Raw genomic sequence first — 12445 nt, 5'->3', positions numbered from 1 at the left:
CTCAAGTATGAATATTAAATACGACACTTTGTGGTTAATTACAAGGAGGAGGTGGAAAAAAGGCGAAAGGAAAATGCAGCAGCAATGGGCGAAAATATACATAGTAGAGCTGCAAAAGATAGCGGTGGTGATCAGCTCAGCTCAGCAGTGCACGAATAACGGCTGGGCAAACGGAATGAAAATTGAGGGAAAACAAATCAGCAGAAAACGAAAAGAAAAAAGAAATAGAAATAGAATAATGGCGGAATTGAAATGCTCGTAGCCAAGTTTTGTGGTCAACGATGTTAGCATAATTTATGCACGAGCGGATATCATTGCTACAGTCGCACCGCAGCGGTGTTTTACTTACAAACATACTCGTAGGTTAAAACAAGTAAAAAAGTCTACGTTCGGGCGGAGCCAAAACATTAAATACCCGGCGCAAGTATTAAATTAATTGTTTTTTTTTCACTTTTACGAAAACAACCGCTACACGGTAAGCAGCGATGCTTTCACCCCTATTTCAAACAGCTTCGATAGAAAGTTCAGTTAGCTATAATGAGATAAACTTATATAGTTATACATATGTGGGCGGTGTCAGGCCCATTTTCCAAATTTATGTTAAGTATCTTTTTTGAGTAAATTAACGATTTTAAATTTCGAAATATCAAAGTTTCAAGAATTTCTGAAATTTATGGCGGTCGTAATTTTAGTCGGATTTCAATAATCTTCAACGTTTTGCTTTTATGTGGCAAGCAAAATAATCGTACCTGTAGTTTGGTATAAACTGATCTAACGGTTACCGAGATACACATATGTGGTCACCAGTGCCAAACCTAGTTTTTCCAAAATTTTATCATAAACGTATTTTTTGCTACAGAATTACTGAAAACATATATTTTGATTATCTAAATTAGTTTCAGTATTTACCAGGGACGTGAACCGGCTTTGAACCGAAAACTAGATTTTTTTATTAATCAACTGAACCATTAACCGAACCGAAATTTTCCATAAATGTTTGATCCGAACTGAGAACCGAACCACTTTGCATAAAAGTTTAAAAGTTCGTTTAAACAAATTTTCAATTTACATACATAATTTACATTTACTCCCTTATATGGGATGTGGGCGTGGTTGTTGTCCGATTTTGCGCATTTTCAATGCCATCCGTCTTACGCTCAAAAGAAGTATACATATCAAGTTTCGTTAAGATATATCACTCGAGTTATCGTGCACACAGACGGACGGACAGACAGACATGGCTTAATCGATTTCTCTATTCACTCTGATCATTTATGTATACATTTGTCTATATCTATCTCGATTCATTTTGCCTGTTACAAACAACCGTTATGTGAACAAAGTTATAATACCCTTGTGCACAAGTGCGCTCGGGTATAAAAAGCCAGCTAGCTAGCCAGTTAGACAGTCAGTCAGCCAACCAGTTAGGTAGTTAGTTGGTTAGTGTGCGTGTTAGTGCAAAGCCGTCAGCGTTGAGGATGAATGACGCGAGGGAAAACAAATTACAATGTGCAAATAGTAGTGAAGGCAACAAACCGCAGCGCCGCAGCAGCACCAAAAGCTAAGAATAAACAAAGTAAATATGCGCACTAGCGACTAAATGAGCGGCCAGAAAGCAGCAGCAAAAACATTGAAATTGAACGAAATGCAAATGCGAGTCAAATTGCTGCTGCAACATAACCTAAGTGGTGGCATTTAAAAAAAAAAAAATGCTAGGTAAAGGAAGGAAAGAAGGTTGAAAGGATTGAGCCACAAACCGGTGCAACAAAAAAAAAATTGCACTAAATAAACATGGAAATGGCTATAAAAAATGCTAAATGATGTATAGAGCGAAGTAGTGGAAAATATTATGCGAGATAATGGGGGAAAAATCTAAGTGAATGGAAAATTTCAGGAAAGGAAAGCAATTAAAAGGTAAACAAATGTGAATGCGAATAAAAAATTAAGTAAAAACTAGTGCAACATTTTAGATAGCAACAGTCCAACTGGGGCAGCAGCTAGAAAATAAAAACTGAAAATTAAATAAAAAATAAGCGTAATTTATAACTTAGAATTTGCATCAGCGCGCCAAATTTAACCAAAATCGCAACCCCAATACTTTGCCAGAAATGAAATGTGGAAAAGTAGAACAGGCAGCGAGCGTAAAGGAAATGCCGAAAAGAGTGGATACATAGTAGGCGACTGAGGTGAACGTAACCTTACAGTCAGGGACGCAGGAACGTAACATGCCAAAAAAACAGAAAATGAATAATTTCAAAAATCTTATAATTTATTACGACTTAAAAGTACATAAGTAGGCTATGGTAGTACCAATTTAGTGCTGACTATTTGCTAATTTAGTATTGTGACGCTAGCGATACTCGGAAGCTTGCTAGCATGAAATTTGTGCTAGTCAACCAAATACATATTGGTATACTATATTAAATTACAAAAAAAAACAATAGCCGATTTAGAGAAATGTAAATAAAACAGTAATATTTATTAAGCTTTAAACGCTTATTACGGCACACAGTGGTTGAGACACATACATTTTTTGGAGAAAATTAGAAGGAGCAGTAGGGACGTTATTTTTATCTCGAAGATTTACAAAATAATTACCCCATGCTGGGGAATGTAAAAACCGAATTTTCGGTCTTCGGTTAAAACAAAAAAAGGATTAACACCTAAATTAAAAAAGACAGGAAAATATCATTAACCAAATTAAAAAAAAAAAATGGTTTTTGGAAACACCAATCTTATTTGAACATTCCTAAGGAGTAGACGTAGGGCTTAAATTTTTCGTATATAACCTCTAAGGACATAAATCAAGAAAAAAATTCAAAAATGGGTGTGATCGGTTTATTTTAAAGCATACCTCCCATACAAACCTAACCTCAAAAAAGCCTTAAAAATGTCAATCAAAGGGCGCCAAGGAATGTAGGACTCCGAAATTTCGTCCATATATTCACATTTGTAGTAATAGTTATGTAAACATACAAAAAATTAGCAGACTCGATTTACACAAACTCGATTTATGCAAAAAGGAAAGCAGAAACTCTATATATGTTTATAAAAATGGTGCCTAGCGGTGGATAAAACTGTTTAACCATCAAGGTTAAAATCAAAACATGACACGTTTTGATAAAAGTAGGCAAAAAAAATTTACTTAGCCCAGTATGAATTTTTTAAAGAAATCTTTGTGTAATGTTTGGATATTTATTTTTAAGAATTTAAGAATTGTTGAATAATTACAAAAACTCCTTTCCACATCCGTAGATGTAGCTGGACAAAACTTAAACAAATGTAATTCTGCTTCATTCATCACTCCTAGTTGTGCAGCCAGTAAACAATACAACTTTTATAGCCAGGGTTTCTGGTCAAAATACTTTCAAGTTTTTTGAATATACGTACGTATATGTATTTGTGCTCAAGGTTTGGTAATCCTCTTTTATAGTTGTCACAATTTCCAAACTTTCTTTCAATGTCAAACCCAAGGCGAATACATATAAGGTGGTATCGATTCAACAAATACAACAATTACACTCTCACGTTTTCACTCACTCGCTAACGAAATACAAAATTTTGACAATCAAACGCTACTCACAGCTGATGAAACAACACCACCTTATATAAATTCGCCTTGGTCAAACCTTTTGTTTGAAGCTTAGTATGTATAATATCAAAAAGCAGGCAAAATCTGCCTTAATGAACGCCAAATTTATTCTGATTTCTTCAAGATCTAGCAGTATCAAGGCGAATCCATAGAACTCAGCTTGTTTCACAATAGATAAATAAAGGAATTAGTGGTCACATGAAAGTACGTCAAGCGTTTTTGTATGAAAAAATGAGCAGGAAAGAATGGTACTCATACGCCATGTTGACATGAGCAACACTCTTCCAGCTCATATTTCAAACAAGAAATCCACGATAGGTTCAACACGGATTGGTTACTGAAACTCATTGCCCAAGAATAACAATAGATTGACGTAGTAGATTGACTTTAAGTAAGTGTTTGACTGAGCTTCTCCTCCGATTTGTGACATGGGCCTTATGTTGTCGCTAAAAGGATAGGAACCTAACAGTTTTAAGTCGACTCCGGACGTTGATTGTATTTTTATGGAAAAAATACTCTCGCAGGTTTACCACTAGGCTGAATAACTTAGTTATTCAGCTAGAGGGTAGAGCTCAAGCATAGTAATCAGAGAAGTGACGAATCGAAGGCGGTTTCTAACTTACTGAATGGCCACGAAAACCACGGAGATGATGCTTATCTGGGTCTGCCAATCCACGTTGAAGAAATCGATGCCCCGTTAGACCGCGCACTACGAAACTCAAAAAAAAATAGCATAACTCAAAAAAAAACCTGTCGTCGTCTATGGTCTGCGCTATTTACTGAAGCATCGCAGCGAGTAGCGGCTAGGTTGCATTCACCAACTCTTTGTCGGATGAGCGCATGCCTTGACTACTCGAGTTTAAGTGAGTTCTGCCCAATCCACACGATGGGCGACTCTGCCATTTACGCACACTACCGAGAGATCAGCCCGCAAAGCATCGACGACTGAAGGTCATATCGTGGATATTGTATCAAAGCTATAGCCCACCGTCAATGAACTGATTGGGCATTATGAGTGCGGCTTTATATCTGGTACATCCACCATAGACTCGATATTCACCAGACGGCAAATATTTGGCGAGCCTCGATGGTGGTTATCGATTTCAAAGCCGCTTCGATAGCATGAAAAGAAGTTGCATTTATGCAGCGATGTCTGAATTTGGTATCCCTGATCAGTGCCATATACTCCGTCAGAAATGGGAAGAACCGCTCCGAGCCATTCGATGCCAAATGATTTATTTTAGCTTTAGTTGGAGAAGATTATAAGAAATGCCGAACTGAATTGCGCAGGCACAATTTAATACAACGAAATTGGGCACCCTGGGGAAAATTTAAGCTTGGGCGTGCCTTCCTTAGACGTTCGAACGTATTCACTGCAATCATTGCAACCAGGAAGAAGCTGCGCATAAACGATGTCTTATCAGTGCTTCTTCCTCCGAGTGTGCTAATTTCAATGAATATATAAAGCCAGATTACGCTGATAGCACTTCAACAAAATGAGAAAAATCAGCTAAAAATTTAAATGAAATGAGGCATGTGTGTGAAATATGAAGCGTTCGAAAGGCAGATGTGACTAAAGCAGTGTGGAGTAGAAAAGCTAAGCATTCACAAAGTACCTAACTACGAGCAGATCAGCAGAGCGAAAAAATCCGTTATATGCACGCATATCGCCAGTAATAGCTGTTGCTGTTGGTTGCTTATTTTATGCGGCCTGCATTCAAAACTGCTGTTATGAGAGCTTTGAGACTTTTATGCAATTGCAGATGGTATCGCTGGATGTTTTCATTTGAATGCAGACTCACGTGCCATTCAGCCATTTCACATTTTCTCATATATATTCAGATGTGTCGCGCATGTTGTTTGCAACATACATACTCACATGGCATGTGCAACAAGCATGGAAGGACACTAAGATCTACAACTGATAAGAAGATTTTTTGATGAAAAAAGCAGCTAAAGCCAGATTCCCTGGTGTACTTGCAAGTGAAAAGCTACAAAAACAGACACAGCAAAATCGTCTTCACTTATATTAGAGCGAAATGAAGCTTCTAAACGTTTAAAAATATACAGACGATATGAATGAAAGGACGAAGCGACGAATGAATGCAAGCTGATGTGTGCAGTCAAATGTAGCACATGCGCTTGCGCCTCGAAATATGCAACATGCGATGGAAGCTAACGCATATGCAACTATTCTACATATGCATATACCTACATTAGGGTGGGTAAATTTGTACTGGAGATTTTTGCGACTATGCGCGTATAGCACAAAATAAATCTACATGTAATTCTAAGAAAATTTTCCGAACAAACCATGGATCTAAAAATCAATTTAGAGTTTTCCAAACTGCGATAATAGTTTCCTTAGCATTTTGCTGTCGTGTCGTAAAGAAGTGCTTTAATATTGAATTAAAGCATACTTTAAGCGGCTTTTCGCATGAGATATCCCTTTCTGCACTTATCTTCCACCAGAGGGCGCAACAGTGTAAATTTTAAAATTTTCTTCGAAAACTTTTTACGCAATTTAGCAGACTCCAAATTGATTTTAGGCCCATGGTGTCTTCGCTAGAATCCTATACGCAAATAGTAAAAAAATTTAACCACCCTAATGTAAATTAGTACATACATTTGTGTGTGTACATGTATTTGTATGAGTGTGCATGTGCGTTTGCTTACGTGGAAAAGTGAACGCATATCGGTGAATGCCGCATTCAAAGTCGTGCTTTCGTCCCCTCCGTCCCTTGCCCTTGCCAGTCACTTGTTTATTCAAAGAAAAGCACTGCAATACAGCTGCAGCGATTGCAATGTTATCACGTGACACGAAAAAGTGAAAACACATGCCACTGCGACGTGTGGCACAGCCAGAGCTCACATGTGTTAGCATATTTACGCAAACGTGACAAATATACATTCATACATATGTACATACGTCTATCTGCTGTAGTCTGAAAAGCGGATATCCTTTATGCAGCCGCTATTGAAACGCTTCCGCTTCGTGGCTTCGTTTCGCCTCACCTCGCCTTTTCTCTACTTGGTGCCTTCACTGCAGCACTTTTACTTGATTTCCGTCGCTACCCTGCAAAATCGCGACTACGCCATGAATGCATGTAAAGAGTATTGCCTAAGGGTCAAGGAGTACTCCCAAAATTAACCACGATTCATATAAAAAATGTGGTGCAATTAACATTGCGATGTCCTAGGACTGGACCATTTACTCCAGCTCTGCATTATATCAGAGTAGCACCCATTCGTTTGTACACGCATTTGTTCTTCACTTCACTGATGCTTTTTCGCAATTAATAAAAATCAAAAACAAAAATAAAGATAAAAAATTCCATGTTGCCTCTGACGCAGAGCTGTGTAAGTGTGAAATCATTTTCAATTTTAAATCAACAATTTTTTTCTATCCAGTTTTCATTACTTATTCTTCGCTTAGGATTGAGGTTTAAAATTTTTGAATTTTCCATTCTCTCAAAGCAGTTATGAATTCACACATCAACATATTCATAGCAAGATTGAAAAAACCAATGCCCAATCAAAAAAAGGTTTAACACTGAATGAGTATTGAAAAGGCTGCAATCTTTTATGTGTGTGCATTCTTTAACTCAGTACCAATCATTAGTTCAAAGCCACCCTGGTAAATAACTTTTTGATAAAAATGAAGATTTTTGACAATTGCTCAATTGTAAAAATTCAAACCGGCGTTACCCAATTTAAGTTTTTTGGTAGAGGGGATTTTATATCATATGTTTGGGATTATATATAAAACAGTTGTATTAACATTTACGTTTTAAATATAATTCATGTTTTATCTTGAAAATGTTTAAAATTTACATTAAATTAGATAACTACTTCGCATAAGTTTAACATTTAGGTTGATAAAATTTTAGTGAAAATATTTTAAAAATCTTAGTGTCTTTAATAAAAAAATAGCTCATCATAAAAATTGTATCGCCGTTCGGCGTCGGCGTAAGTTTGTAGGTCCCTCCCATTTGTGTGACAGCAAAGGCGCACGCTACAAATCGGAGGAGAAGCTCGGCCAAAACGTAGCAAAAGTGTCAAGGCCAAAATATGATTATTATAAATAAATTTAGTTTCAAACAGGTCGCAACCCTCTTCAAACACCTCAAAAGTATTCCCAATATTATTTAGTTGTGAACCCGCATGAGTGCGAAATTACCATTTTTTACCAGAATTTCCAGATTTTACCGGAAATCATACTTGGTTTTCTAGCAACTGAGAGGACAAATAAGAGAGTAAGTAAGGTCATCTCTTTGTCAGAAGCTACCTGGTGGTAAATTCTGGTAAATGTGTCAAAAGATCCGATGTAGTGTGTTTGACAACCAAATTGTAAACAAAAGAGAAGTGCACTCTGCTAATGCATGTTGAAAAGTAAATAATTCCTTGCTTAAGTGGATGCTAATGAGTTTTGGTTAAATTACAAAACGCTTAAAAAGGTATTAGCCGTCATTTTACGTTTAAAAACTTTAAAACTTTAACACATTACCACCCTATACTCTATGTATGATTGACCATTGAACTAAATCGTTGTTTATTTGGGTAAGATTAAAATATGTTTTACTATTCAATATTGGAGTTAGTGTGAAACAAAAATTAATAATTTATTGTTATGTATGCAAATGAGAACTACAATTCTGAGCTTATTGAGCATCTCTTAGTCAAAAACAAAGGCAATTTTGCTTGATCCCGTTTCGAATCTAAGAAGAAAATGTTTTTAACAAACAAAAGGTTAATAATAAAATTTGAAGGATTTAAGATATTGCGTATGGTAGCATGAAACGTCACAATCTTCTTAATTGTCAGGCTGTTGATATGGCTACGAAAAAGTGACAATGGAAACACATAGCTGAAGATTTCATACTTACAGTGGGATAAACTTCAAACCTCTAATATAAATTAGTTAAATTTAGTTATTATTTTTTTTTAACAATTTTAAGTTTTCGTTTGGAATAGTTTTCATGAACTTATCTATTAGGAGATCTCTTTGGAAAATTACCGTACATCCGATATCTATTGAAATTTTGACATCCTCACTTTTTGGAAAAAGAAGTTCAAGATACAAGTTTATGTGCAAAAAATAAATTAAACAATAAAAGTCTCCTTATTTTTATGGAACTTATAATAGAAAAATTTTTATTTCATTACCCAGACTTTATGAATAGCCTACTCTATAAGTAATAGTAGAAATTCCGAATTAGTAAGTTCAGTCAAGACGTCATTCAAAAGTTTTGAAGAAAATCACTTTTCTCTTTTGTGAAAATTTGGGACTATCTTATGCGAGTATTGTCGACAAAATGTTAGTCTATGAATGACTAAAAATTAACGAATAAATGGTTAATCGCGATTAATGATTAAAATTAATTAAGCGATCGCTGTGGTGTAGTGGTTAGAAGTGCGCACTACCATTCCGCAGGGTGAGCGTCCGAGCCCAGTTCCGGCCAACAAAAAAAAGAAAATGTTTTTTGTAATAGTGGTCGGCCCCCGGCAGGAGTCGGCGTAAAACTGTAGGTCCCTCCCCTTTGTGCGACAACATCAAGGCGCATGCCACAATCGGAGGAGTAGCTCGGCCAAACACTAACATATGTCGATGGTCCTCTGCAATAACGGCACAATTCAAAATTTCAGGTTTAGAAAAATACATAATTTGAAAGCTTACAGTATGACTGCATATAATCCGGAATAATTACGTTCCAAGACATATTATTGCTAAATTACGAAACAAAAAATCTTTAATTGGCTCTACTGAGATATATGAAATTTTTAGTTGTGTCGATATGTAAGCGCGTTTCTATTATTATTAGTAATCATCAATACAATTTCAAATTACATAAACCCAGTCACAGCCCTTTTTTGTATTCGACGCTTCCAGAAATCACATAATACATAAAATAAATAAAAGCTGTTTTGATTAATATTACATAAACTGGAAACTGTTAAAAATAAGTGCGCTTGTGTACAGAGATTTTAGAACCTATTTAGTTCCTAAAATGTCTGTTTGCAACACATAACAATAAAAATGCACATCAAATTGCTAAGAATGATGAAGGAAATCGATTCAGACATGCCTGTTTAACTGGCCGTGCGTGCTCAAAACAAACACATGTTAATTAAGGAGCTATTCAAGTATTATGTAACCACCAGGGGAAAGCGGGGGTCTTGGTTTGGCAACGGGCAACATTTCTTCAAATAAGTAAAACATTAATTACACACGCACAAATTTTGCCTGCAATTTCCATCACAATTGAACACTGCACTTCACTCTCGTTTCGAATTTTTGAAAGCGTTTTTTAAGCTATTTAGTGGTTTAACACTTCTTGTGGGCACTTGATATTGTAAAAAAAATATGCGCAATTCGATCACTAACTACATTTTTTTGTAAAGAACGCCCGTTTGCTTTAAATTTGAAAAATACAATTATTTTTTTATTTTGTATACATCTGTCATTTGTTACAAATGAAGAAAAGTCCAAGAGTTGCCAAGTATAAATATCTTTATATCTATTTATTAAAATAATAATTTACAATAATAATTTATTTAATTAATACTTTATTAAAATACAAATTTGAAGTGCAAATACATTTGTAAAACTGTTTATCACAAAATGTTATTAATTGTTTGCAAGCATACTATAGTTTTCATGCATTTTGAGAATAAATAATCTAATATGTGTACATATATATCGTCGTTTAAAGTACAAAACCGCGTATCGTCATTCTTCAAAACCGTGTGACTGACATTGGCTTCCAAAAATTGGATTTGCTCACAAAAGCTCTTGGCTCAATTCTTATCCATTCGTCCTGAAATATACTAGCCAGAAATACGTTTGCTTTATAAAAAAGATAACCATTTTGAAATATGGGTGACTTTACTCTCTAGAAAATAATTTATGCAATTACGCAGTTTTGCATTTTCTTGATACGCGGTTTTGTACTTTAAACGACGATATGTATAGCATGTACTTACGGCGGCCGCCGTAGCAGAGTGATTACATGTGCGTACTTCCACTCCATAGGACCATGGTTAAATACCTGGTCAGATCATAACCCAAAATAGCAGTCGTCCTTCGGCACGCAATGGCAAACCTTCGAGTATATTTCTGCATTGAAAACTCTTCTTATAAAATCAGAACTCATGCCTCAAGTTTGAGCAGAAGTTCGGCCAAACACTTAGAAAAATATTTTAGCACCAAATATTTATTTGTTTACTTATTTTAAGGGAGATGGCAATCTTCTGGTTTCACATTTTGGGTACAAAAATTTCAACCCTGATACAACAAATAGTATTAGTACTGAATGATAATGACAGATTGCATTCCCATAAACGTCCAATCATACATGATTGAGTTCTTTTTTTGCATTCACATTCTCTATGTGAATGGGTGTCAACCATTCCATAACACACTACATATTTTGTGTTTACAATTTGTAACCAATCTCAAGAGTGGTTGTTAAATTTTTTAAATCAAACAATCACATTTTTGAAACGAAAAAAATGAGAATGCACACTCAATTGATTCAATCATTACACAGCTCTGCTCTGACGGCATGCGAACCCGAACCTGCTGGGGCTAACAAATAACAGCAAGCATCTCTACACGTCTAGCTACGGCCATACATGCAACTGTGCTTTGAAAAGCTCAACTTCAATCATATTTCGTTAAAAGACGAGCAGTGATTGGATAAAAGCTTAAACAGACGGCAGCGTTGATCCGGATTAACTCGGACTTAATCCGGATCAACTGCATTTAATTCCCGAGTTGATCCGGATCAACGCTGCCGTCTGTTTATGCTTTCACAATAAGCTGGTGCAGAGACACGAGTTGGTCCGCTACAGCATGACAGAGGAGCACTTTTGTAAGTACTCCAATACACCACAAATAGACTACATGGTCCAACGATGATTTTTGCAGGAAGACGCCACCCAGAGCTTTTGTTGTCTTTCCTGCAGTGCAACACCTACAGAGATACAAATACTCTATGTCTACTATATGTATGTATGTATGTATGTGTGTGCGTTCCGGCTCACTCCAGCACCGCTTTCTTTGTTTGCATTTTTATGCTGTTTGCCACATATTTTATTTCAAGCGTGTTGCAGCTGTGCTCACCACTTCTTCCCTAACACTGTCCTGCTCGCTTGCCAAGAAAGTTGGCTTTCATTTTTTATATGACGCACCGCTCTGGTGCAGTGAATTATGAAAATACGCCAGCGTTAAGCAAAGGCTAAACTGTGGACTCCTTCCACAAATATTCGTGCAAACACAGAAGTAACCGCTTTGTATTCTTTGTTTAGCTTCTTTGTAAGCAAGTAAAAGTAAATCTGTGTTCTTTCCTGCCGCAAATTTTACGCTCGACCCTCGCTCGCAACCTCGAGCAAACACACACACTCACACACCCACACACATGCAAGCTTACTCAGTCGCACCTCCTCCACCTTTGCTTACTTTGGTTTATAAAATTTCCGCTTTGGCGGTTTTTAGTGTAATAAAACTAAAAGTAATTTAATTTTTTTATAATAATTTTGTTTTTCTTCAGCGTGTCTTTCCACCCCTGTTGTCCACCCTGAAACCCTTCGCTACCTTCAAATTCGCATTCATATGTACTTACATACATATGTATGTGTGGGTGTGTCGGCTCCTTGTGCATTTTCGGTTGGTCGCCTTGCGGCATTCAGTTTGTAGAATGTTTTTCAGATAAATTTTCGGTTTGCTTTATGCATTTTGCTAGCTGGCTGGCTGGCTGGTTGCTGCATTTGTTAGCCGCAGGTGCAGCCAGCTTCCAACTAGCCAACCGCTTCTTTCTATTCATACGAAAACGCTGCGCTTTCTTTAATGGT

The 12445-nt window shown here is 36.4% G+C and overlaps 1 protein-coding gene across 1 annotated transcript in view; it reads left to right on the top strand.

Annotated features, from left to right (window-relative positions):
* The window catches only part of LOC118743898 (protein Wnt-5-like), a gene marked incomplete at its 3' end in the record, with an annotated part of 280007 nt that overhangs the window by 105408 nt on the left and 162154 nt on the right, over positions 1–12445 (top strand). The gene's annotated exons all lie outside the window — the stretch shown is intronic.

The sequence above is a fragment of the Rhagoletis pomonella genome, unplaced genomic scaffold, assembly GCF_013731165.1.
Source record: "Rhagoletis pomonella isolate Grant_MI unplaced genomic scaffold, Rhpom_1.0 Rhpom_scaffold_00007, whole genome shotgun sequence".
In the NCBI taxonomy this organism is placed as follows: Eukaryota; Metazoa; Arthropoda; class Insecta; order Diptera; family Tephritidae; genus Rhagoletis; species Rhagoletis pomonella.
This window is presented reverse-complemented; position numbering and strand designations above follow the sequence as displayed.